The sequence below is a fragment of the Pseudophryne corroboree genome, chromosome 9 (assembly GCF_028390025.1).
Source record: "Pseudophryne corroboree isolate aPseCor3 chromosome 9, aPseCor3.hap2, whole genome shotgun sequence".
NCBI lineage: Eukaryota > Metazoa > Chordata > Amphibia > Anura > Myobatrachidae > Pseudophryne > Pseudophryne corroboree.
The window spans coordinates 279656813-279667756 of NC_086452.1; the positions used below are offsets into that span (position 1 = coordinate 279656813).

At 45.7% G+C, this 10944-nt stretch overlaps 1 pseudogene; it reads left to right on the forward strand.

Moving 5' to 3' along the window:
- Positions 1-4543: 4543 nt before the first annotated feature.
- On the forward strand, positions 4544-4662 carry LOC134962046 (5S ribosomal RNA; annotated as a pseudogene).
- Positions 4663-10944: the final 6282 nt, after the last annotated feature.

Sequence of the window (10944 nt, forward strand, 5' to 3'; positions counted from 1 at the left end):
TATGGTGGTCAATCCGAGTTGACTACTCGCTAGCAGTTTTTAGCAGCCATGCAAACGCATTGTTGCCGCCCACTGGGGAGTGTATTTTTTCTTTGGAGAAGTGCGAACTCCTGTGCAGCAGAGCGCCTGCAAAACCATTTTGTGCAAAACAAGACCAGCCCTGAACTTACTCTTCGTGTGCGATGATTCTAACGTTGGGGGTTGGCTTTTGATGTCACACACCCGCCCAGCGTTCGCCCCACCACGCCTGCGTTTTCCCTGGCACGCCTGCGTTTTTCTAAGCACTCCCTGAAAACGGTCAGTTGACACCCAGAAACGCACCTTTCCTGTCAATCTTCTTGCGGCCGCCAGTGCGAATGAAAACGTCGCTAAAACATGTGCAAAACCACAAAGGCCTTTGTACCCATACATACGCATGTGCAGAAATGCCGATTTTTACCCTGATCGCTGTGCTGCAAACGGCAGCTAGCGATCAACTCAGAATGACCCCCTATGGTCCTTCTCCCTCTATCTCTCAGTTTAGACAGCCGGCCAGCTCTAGGAAGAGTCCTGGTGGTTCCGAACTTCTTCCATTTATGGATGATGGAGGCCACTGTGCTCATTTGAACCTTCAATGTAGCAGATATTTTTTCTGTATCCTTCCCAGATTTGTGCCTCAAGACAGTCCTGTCTTGGAGGTCTACAGAGAATTCCTTTGACTTTATGCTTGGTTTGTGCTCAGACATGCACTGTCAAGTGTGGGACCTTATATAGACAGGTGTGTGCCTTTCCAACTCATGTCCAATCAACTGAATTTACCACAGGTGGACTCCAATTAAGATGTAGGAATATCTCAAGGATGATCAGTGGAAACAGGATGCACCTAGCTCAATTTTGAGCTTCATGGCAAAGGCTGTGAATACTTATGTACATGTGATTTCTTAGTTTTTTATTTTTAATAAATTTGCAAGTAACACAAAAAACTTTTTTCCTGTCATTATGGTATATTGTGTGTAGAATTTTGAGGGGAAAAATTTATTTTTCTCCTGCAGGGTCCACAGGTTATCCACATTATAACATTGGGATATGATGACGTAACAGTGGATTTGCACCAATTGGTCAAAGATTTCAGCCTCCCAGCATGCAGCAGGCCCATCCATATATCCCTGCCTCCTGGCTCAGGCAAATCAGTTTTTTATATGGTGCGGCAAGAGTCGGGCCATGGTCAGAGGGTAGCTGTTTTTAGCGGGATCAGTACGTAATCCCACTGGACGGGATCCCGGCGGTCGAAATACAGACGCCAAAATCCCGTCCACGCAATCCCGACAGGGGTGGCGAGCGGAACGCAGCCCCTTGCGGGCTCGCTTCGCTCGCCACGCTGCGGGCACGGTGCCTCGCTACGCTCGGCACACTATTATATTCTCACTCTATGGGTGTCGTGGACACCCACGGAGGGAGAATATGTCGGGATTGTGGCGGTCGGGATTCCGGCGTCGGTATTTCAAACGCCGTGATCCCGTCCAGCGGGATGTTGACCGCATCCCTTTTTAGCAGCCATAAGCTTTCTAATTTTATTATTATAGTCTTACTATTTTTCTTGAGTGATCTTTCTAAAAAGCATCTTATATGTACCTTAGAAGGAGTCGCTCCAACAACTGCCCGCCGGGTCGTGACAACAAGTACAGTGCTGTTTCGGCAGGCGTCTGTCGGATATACTAACAGGTCCAGCAGACATTACCAGGCTGTGGCCGGAGCATGGGGAGAAGGTAAGGCATTGGTTCCGCTTAGTAGGGGAACACAGACACAGCCGCACTGTTTGGGAGGAGACTACCAAACAGTCGCTGATGATGCTGCCACCTAGGGTGCACCAGCAGTAGGCCTTAGGTATCATAGGCTCCAGGAGTAGTATGAGGCCGCGATCCCTAGGGTTGATGTCAGCAGTGCGGAGTCAGACGCTCCCCTGGTCACCCCTACTCCTGGTTTGTGACCAGTTTCCTCCGAGTCTCCCGCCATGAACTGTTTTCCCGTTTTCGTCTGAGACGCTGTGTACTAAGGGGACCCAGTCACAGAATAGGCAGCTGTGTGACTGGTGCACCAGTGTTCACTTGGGCATCTGTGTTCATTATAGGTTCACAGTGCGGTTGTGTACACTGTTAGCGTCTGGATCCACTCAGTGTTCGTAAACTTATTGAACGGTCCTGGAAGCAGGGTGATCCCACTCTACTGAGTCAGGTAATACAGCACTAAGTCTCTATCTACCTTTGAGTATGAATAGTTAGATAAGTGACTGATGCATATGAGTCTGATAACTATTGCTGTTGTTTTCTTTCACTGTGCGACTGAATACTGTTTAATCCTATATAAGGTAATGCAGTAATGTTTCTCCTACATACCTGAAATGTATTTGTAGTTGATTATGTGCTCATGGTGGTCATTCCAAGTTGTTCGCTAGCTGCATGCATTCTCTGTGCAGCGATGAGGCAAATAAATGGCACTTCTGCGCATGCGTACGCGGCGCAATGTGGACGTGCAACGTACTATTACATCGAACAATGTAGTTTCACACAGGGTCTAGCTATGCTTTTCAGTCGCCCTGGGTGCCGCAGAGTGAATGACAGGAAGGGGGCGTTACTGGGTGTCAACTGACCATTTTCAGGGAGTGTTCGGAAAAAACGCAGGCGTGCCAGGAAAAAGACAGACGTGGCTGGGCGGACGCAGGGCGTGATTGTGACGTCAAACCAGGAACTGAATGGTCTGAAGTGATCGCAAGCGCTGAGGTTTGAAGCTACTCTGAAACTGCACAAAATTATTTTGTAGCCGCTCTGCGTTACAGACATTCGCACTTCTGCTAAGCTAAAATACACTCCTGGTGGGCAGTGGCATAGCGCTTGCTCGGCTGCTAAAAACTGCTAGCGAGCGATCAACTCGGAATGACCACCCATATTGCTTATTATGCTAATGTATAACCTGTGACTGACTGCTAGTGTGTTTGCTGACTTTACTATAATTGTCAGTTTTCTGTGTATTCCGATCCTCAATGCTGGTGCAAAGCAGGGTAGGGTCCAATTGGGTATCACTTTAACAAATTTTAAAGTGATTACAGTCACAATTTGTGTAGTAAAACTGTACAGGTGTGTGATTTATTTATCATGTCCAAGAGCGGCAAGGGTGAGGAAAATATACTTTCCAAAGCAGCATTAACACTTATTTTATGTTTGTCTTGTGAAGCTAGGTTAACCTATCAGGATCTGGTTCAATGGGATTATGTGCAAAAGAGTTTTTAGTTGTCACCGAAGCCTCTCAAATAACCAAGACAAGCATAGGTTCTAATTGAACCTTCATGGGCTACTTTGTACAGAGATTATCCAATGTAGCTGAGCAGATAATGCCAGCTCCTATACCAGCAATAGGTTACCCCTATTAACCCTTACATGCAACATTCATTCTGAGGTTTAGCCACCTCTAAAATTGGCAGCCTCTCAACAAAAGCAGGCTGAAAGGCCAGTGGTAAGTAAATCACAGACATGATAGAACATCTTCACAGTCTACACATGTTTTAGATGAGGATTCGTCAGAGGATGAGGACTCATTGCACTTCGGTAGGTCTCAGCTCAGTGGACATACCAGAGCTAATTAATGCTATGTAAGCCATTCTATCCTTAGAAGAGGCAGCAGAGCCTCTGTTAAAAACTAATGCAACTGTGTTTAAACGTCCCAAAACAGCTGATGGAAATTATGCAAGAGGTTTGGGTTACGCCCAGTAAGAAGTTAGAATTCCAAGAAATGGAATTCCAATTATCCTCATCTAGCTGGGGACTTTAAAAAAAGGAAGATGGCTCCCAAAGAAGATTTGCATGTCTTAGATTGATGCGAAAATCTACATTACTTCTGTTCTCAACATAAATAAATCATGTCACGGATAGGACAGTTGATGGTTTTCTAAAGGCCATTTTTTGCCTTGTCTTGGACCATCATTAGACCAGCCATGGCTTCAGCCTGGATGGCGTAAGCAGTGGCAGCCTGTGCTGATGCATTGAAGGAGGATCTTTCAATGGCATCTAGAGAGCAAAAATCCCATATTGCACATCTCAAACAGGCAGCGATAAGTGGACCTGGATATGGGTACAATTGCATCTCAGGCATTAGCTTCAGCAGTAGCAGCTTGCAGAGTGGGTTGGTTATGTACATGGCAAGCTGACTTAGAATCCAGGAAGGTTATCTTTGTTTACTGGAGATATTCTTTTTGGTAAAGAATTAGACAGTATTTTGGAGTCAGAAGCAGACTCCAAGAAAGTGAAGTTTCCTTTCACACATAAATTGAAGCCTAGTTTCCAGCTTTCCGGTCCTTTTGGAATCAAGGAAAAGGTGATGGCAGACAGTCCCAATCCAACAAGTCTGGTAAGACTAAAAGGTATTGGGCTACCGGTTTTCAAATCTGAAGATAAACCATCAGCCCTCCACCTGGGGGAATACAGGGTGGGAGACTGACTTCTTCAGTTTGCACAGATCTGGCAGCAGTCTACTACAGATGCCTGGGTGCAAGAAGCAGTATCTCATGGTTATGATCTACAGCCACACCACACTGCACATGCCCAATCTTATCTGATCTTGCAAGCTAAGCAGTGTTGGTCCTGGTTAGTACTTGGATGGTAAACCACCTGGGAATACCAGGTGCTGTAGGTGTTTCTAATAAATACCCTCATTAAAGTTCGTACCAGCCCGTCTTCAGTGGAAATGAGGACTAGGGCTTTGCAAGAGACAGTTCAGCAGTTGCTTCAGTCAGGAGTGATAATTCCAGTTCCTCATGCACAATGAGGACAAGGTTTATTTTATTCAAACCTGTTTTAGTCCAGAAGCCAAATGGGTTGTTCCAGCCCATACTCAGTCTCAAAGTGCTGAACAAGTACATTTGGGTGCCTCAGGTTTCATATGGAGACTTTACGTTCCATTATTTTGGCTATGGAGCAGGAGGATTTTATGGTATCCCTGGATATCCAGGATGCTTATCTACATGTTCCTATAGCACTGTTTCATCAGCGCTATGTCAGGTTTGCTATCTTCCAACATAATTTTCAGTTTCAGGCCCTACCATTTGGACTGACCACAGCTTCCAGAGTATTCACCAAAATTATGGTGGTGATGGTATCTTATCTCCATTAGCAGGGGATAAGGATTTTAAAAAATCCATATCTCAACAACTTAATTAATCCTGGCATGGTCTCAGGAATTGTCCAGTGTCATCTGTAACAGACAACAGCTTGTTACAGAGATACAGCTGGCTTATAAAATGGGCAAAGTTGTCTCTGGTTCCGTCATAAAGAATGACTCATGTGGGGGCTGTGTTGGAATTGGGTATTCAGAGAGTAATTTTACCTCTGAACAAAATATCCAAAATTTACTTAAGGATTCAGGAGTTGCTACACAGTCAAACGGTATCCATTTACGCGGTAATGCGTGTGATGGGTTTGATGGTGTAGACATTCAATATGATGGAGTATACTCATTTCCATTCGATACATCTGCAACGTCTGGTCCTTTCCAAGTGGAAAGGTTTTTTCATCAGACAATAAAAGCGCAAATTATGGCCTTTCCTCTGGAAGTTAGGAGGTCAATAGTTAAGATGTCTGTAGCCACCAATCTGGACAAAGGGAAGCTCCTTTTGGATATCAGATTGGAAAACTCTGACAAAGGAGGCCCAGCCTGCAGGGCTGGGGAGGTGAGTCAGGAAGGAGTTGTTTCCAGGGGCAGTGGACCAACGAAGAAAGTTGCCTGCCAATAAATATATTGGAACTTCAGGCCATATATATGGCATTTTTTCAGGCAAAGTGAAGCCTTCCGAGGAAACCAGTTCAAATCCGCTTGGACATTGCTATGGCAGTAGCGTACCTCAACCATCAGGGATGAACTCGAAGGCAAAACACAATGAAGATGGTAAGTCACACCTTAAGGTGGGCAGAACTTCATTATCCAGCTTTGTCCACAGTATTCATTCCGGGAGTCCTAAACTGGGAAGCAGATTTTCTCAGTCGACACACCATTCATGCAAATGAATGGGATTTACATCCCAAGGTCTTACAAACTCTGTGTTATGATTCTAATACTCAGGTCTGGGGTGATCTTATATGAAGGGACCTGAATACCAGAACGTAATGCTGGGAATGGGGAAAGGAATGGGAATAGCCCCTGGCACCCTATCTCCGTTGTCTCGCCCGTGCTGTCAGTACACTCTTGCGAGACTATGGTTTCTTGGGCCCATGGCAGCCGCGTTTGAAGGGCGGATTACGTCTGCCCAACTCCGATGCCCCCTCAGGTCTTAATGAGAGACAAAGAGTGAACCGAGACAGGGTGATAACAAGGGGCCCTCTAACTAAACAACAAGGCCAGGGGCTACTAACAAACCTAAAACTAAAGTATGCGCGGATTACCGCCAGGGAAAAGAACAACCAAAATACTCCACTTGTCCACTCTCCTACACGGCACCGCCGAGTACCGGAGAGGACTGTGGAAGCGAATACCTCCGCAAATGCTCCAAAACCAGAAAACAATATGAAGCGGCCTAGGCCGCAGCACGCGGCAGAGCCGCCACTCACGAAACCAAATGAGTTTCTCTATAGACTGTCACAGGTAACTGAGGACCAGGAGAACTCCTTGGGATGAGATGACAAACACCAAGACTCAGGAACTCAGAGGACTGGAACGACCGGGCACAGCAGACCAGGAACAGACGTTCACCAAACATGAGCAGCATGCAGGAAACTATCACCGGCGTCTGTGTGAGATCCTGAGAAGGCATTTAGCAGGGAATCCTCCAATCAGAGTACAGAACCTGATTACAATAAATGTCGTGCAGCTGCCTTGCTGCACGACCAGAGAAACATGTGTGCACACTTAATTAATGAACCCAGCAACTGGGAACGCGGTCCGTCTGTGGCGCCCCCGATGCTAAGGTCCCGGCGGCTCGGCGCGCCCGGCGTCCTAGTGTTGCTAGGGACCCGGCGGCTCAGCGCGCACGGCGTCCTAGCGTTGCCAGGGACCCGGCGGCTCAGCACGCACGGCATCCCTAGTTGCTAGGCGCCGGGCAACGCGACGCCTAACAGTACCCCCCCCCCCTTGAGGAGGGGTCAACGAACCCCTAAAGCCAGGTTTCTGAGGAAATTCCTGAAAAAATAATCTCTTGAGTTTAGGGGCATGTAGATCCTTATCCAGGACCCAAGACCTTTCCTCCGGACCATAGCCTTTCCAGTGAACCAAAAAATAAAGCCGGCCCCGGGACACTTTAGAATCTAAAACCTTCTCTACCAAGAACTCCTGTTGTCCCTGAACATCCACTGGAGATCTATCCTGGGAGGTCCTCCGAGGAAATCTCCTGGAAGAAACATATTGTTTCAACAGGGAACAGTGGAAGGTATTTCCAATTCTGAGAGATCTTGGCAAGCGTAGCCGAAAAGCAACTGGGTTGACCTTCTTAATGATAAGAAATGGTCCAATAAATTTGGGTCCCAATCTAGCCGAGGGTTGTCGAAGCTTGATGTTGCGAGTAGACAACCATACTTTATCTCCCACCTTAAAAGTGCAAGGACGTCGGAGCCTATCAGAAAACTTCTTTTCTCGGAAGGCCGCTTTTCTGAGGGCAAGGTGCACTTTTCTCCAAATTGCTCTGAGGTGGGAGGTTAAGGTCAACGAGGAAACTGGAGAATGATGGAAAAAAGAGTTGGCTCTAGGATGAAAACCAAAGACTGAAAAGAAAGGGGACTCCTTGGTGGAGGAATGACAAGAGTTATTATAAGCAAATTCGGCCAAAGGAAGAAACTCGGACCAATCATTCTGGAGTTTGGCCGAATACAAGTGTAAGTACTGTTTTAATGACTGGTTGACTCGTTCGATTTGCCCGTTAGACTGTGGATGGTAAGTGAACATGGTCAGCAGGTTGTACAGGTGCCGCGGAGGCTGCGCCAGCCTCGTTTTTTTAGGTGGCGTTTAAACTTAAACGCATTGTCTGATTATAGGGTCATACAGATGTTTCGGCTAAATAGAAACAACATTTTCCGTCTGTATGACCTTGTCAAACTGGGCCTAGACCCTGAGACAGCACGCTCTCGCTCTGTCTCAGGCCTGCACAAACTCCTGGCTGTGTTGCACTTTATGGCTACTGGGAGCTTCCAGGCTGTGACAGGCGACGTCATTGGTATCTCCCAGCCCACCTTTTCCAAATATTTGAATCAGGTGAGTTGAAATATACATACACGTCTATGTCTAAGTGTTGCTTCTGTTAGGTCTTAGAACACAGTATTGTATTGAATAAAGATCATGACACTCACCTTATATTTATTAATGTCCACTCAGGTTTTGGATGTCTTGGAACCCCATATAGATGCCTCTATCTGCTTCCCTACCCAGGAGTCGCAGTGGCATGCAGTCAGGGTAGCTTTCTATGAGCTTGCTGGCATGCCCAATGTGCTGGGTGCCATAGATTGCACACACATTGAGCTGAGACCACCTAGGGGCAGGCAATATATTTATACCAATAGACATCTGGGCCAATCCACTAATGTCCAGGTGGTTTGTGATGCAAATCTTAAAATTATGAGTGTGGTTGCAGGTTACCCTGGCAGCTGCCATGACTCCTTCATCCTCAGTCAGTCATCTCTCTTCGATAAATTTGAGGACGGACAAATGCCTGATGGCTGGCTGCTGGGTATGTTCCAAGTGTGTTGTGTGTATGTGTGTTAACTTCAAATTTCTATTTTTAAAAAAAAAACATAATACACATGTCCTAATGTTGGATATATCTGTATTTCAGGTGATGGTGGTTATGGCTGCTACTCTTGGCTACTTACTCCATTGTCCCAACCTGATTCTCCTGCTGAACACAGTTACAATCATGCACATAAGTCTACGCGGAACGTGATAGAAAGATGTTTTGGTGTGCTGAAATCTAGGTTTCGGTGTCTGGATAAATCTGCTGGGCTTTTGTTGTATAGTCCCTCAAAGGTGACTAGGATTGTGTTCTGCTGCTGTTTTCTTCATTATCTGTGTTTGAAACAACATCTGCCACATGATGATGAAGAAAACAGTCAGCAAGCAGAGGAGTTAGAAACATCTGGTGACAGTGTGAGTACAGATGTAGGGAGGCAGGTAAGGCAAAAAGTTATTCTGCGTTATTTTACCCGTAAGTATTATTTATTTTTAAATCACCTTGACTAACCACTTTTATTAAATGTATTGTAGGTGTGAATGTGTGTTTTGTTCGTTAGTGTTTGTTCTTTATACTGGTCTGTACATGTTTTTTAGACAAAAACAAAAAAACATTGTCACTCATTACCCCATTAAACCATACACACATAGCGTGTTTTAAAATGATTGCCACAGACATAGGAATTTTTGGGAATACAATAGCAAACTATTTATTGTGTTACACAAATTTCAAGCATTCCTCATTTTTTTTTTTTGTGTGTGCTTGGTGCAGAGGTTTGACCAGGGTCGCTGGCCCATGTTCTGCTTGAGCGTCGAACAGGGGAGGTAACTGGGGTTTGGCTTGGGGTAGTCGTTCCGGAGCTGGAGCTGACTTGTTGGGCTGCCATCACAGTAATGCTTTGGCTGAGGTTGTGAATACTGGCATTAAGTTGATTATTTGTGGCAGTGTGGCTGGCAATAATTCTAGACAAAGTTTCGTTCACTACTTGGTTGTGCTGGATTACTTGTATTAGGGCTTGTTGCTGCCGCTGTTGCTCATCGATTATTCTAGTTAAATTGGCAAGCATTTGAGTGTTGTCCGCCCTGATTTGCTCCATTGAAGTTGCGATTCTGCCTACCTGAACAATCAGTCTGCCCGAGTTCTGACTAATGCGAGGAAGATGATGGGGCAGACTGGCAAGGTGTTGTGTGTGTGTGTGTTCAGGTAGGCAGTGTTTTGGACCTGTTGTGTGGCTCAACTGTTCCAAAAGTCAGGGGACATTTGTTGCTGGGGTGGAGTTGGAATCAATTGGGGGCTTACGGATGCCTGTGGCATATCCTGCTGCTGGGTTGGCTGGGTAGGATCAACAGGCTGCAGGTGTAGGGTTATGGTAGGCTGTTGGTCAGGTTCCTGCTGGTCGTCCTCGACCATGATGGGTGGTTCTGTATGGGGTTGACAACAGCCACTATTTAGTTAAAATTATATTTCTTTGCTTGTCCTAAACATGGCTTACTTAATAATACTCATGAAAATGTTTCACATTTTTTGTGCACAAAATAACTAGGAATCTTTCCTTTAGAAACACATATGTGCCTTCACAGGCGTGCGCAGAGACTGACTGGCGGGTTCCGCTCCGAACTTCCCCCCCTCCACAGCATTATAGTGTTCTCTCACATCCCCTGTCCTGGATATAGACTGCTCACCTGGACGGCCCAGAGGAGCGGACCAGGTAAGCAGTCTATATCCAGGACAGGGGAGGTGTGTGAACACTATAATGCCGTGGAGGGGGGGGGGAGTCCTGTGCAAAACCCGCAATTCAGTTTCTGTGCACGCCTGTGTGTGCCTTCTAATTTACACCACACAATTTTTTAATAAATTTGTTTGTTCACAGACTCTAAGCCATAATGATATGGGAAACACAAAGATCTTTCAACATTTTACATTAATGCATTTAAAGATTGTGTATGCCCCTTCCTTTTGAGAAACACACACAAGGCAGTAAATGTGGTTTGTTACACACTCATTAATTGCTAAAGCCAGTCAGTGTTTTTAAAAATAATTAATAGTAAACTATATTTTATTTGTGAAATCTTCAAGAACCATGCAAATGTGTTAAGGTGGCCTATGTTTCTAAATGGTGATGTTGCCCCTGGTAAACATTTGTATTAAACATTAATTTTTTTTTTTTTTTTTACTCACCAGACAGCTGAGGTGATTGTGGCTCATCACTTTGTGGACTTGCCAAAATTGCCTGTGGTGGCTGGGGCAACACTGCGGAGATGCGCTGCCGG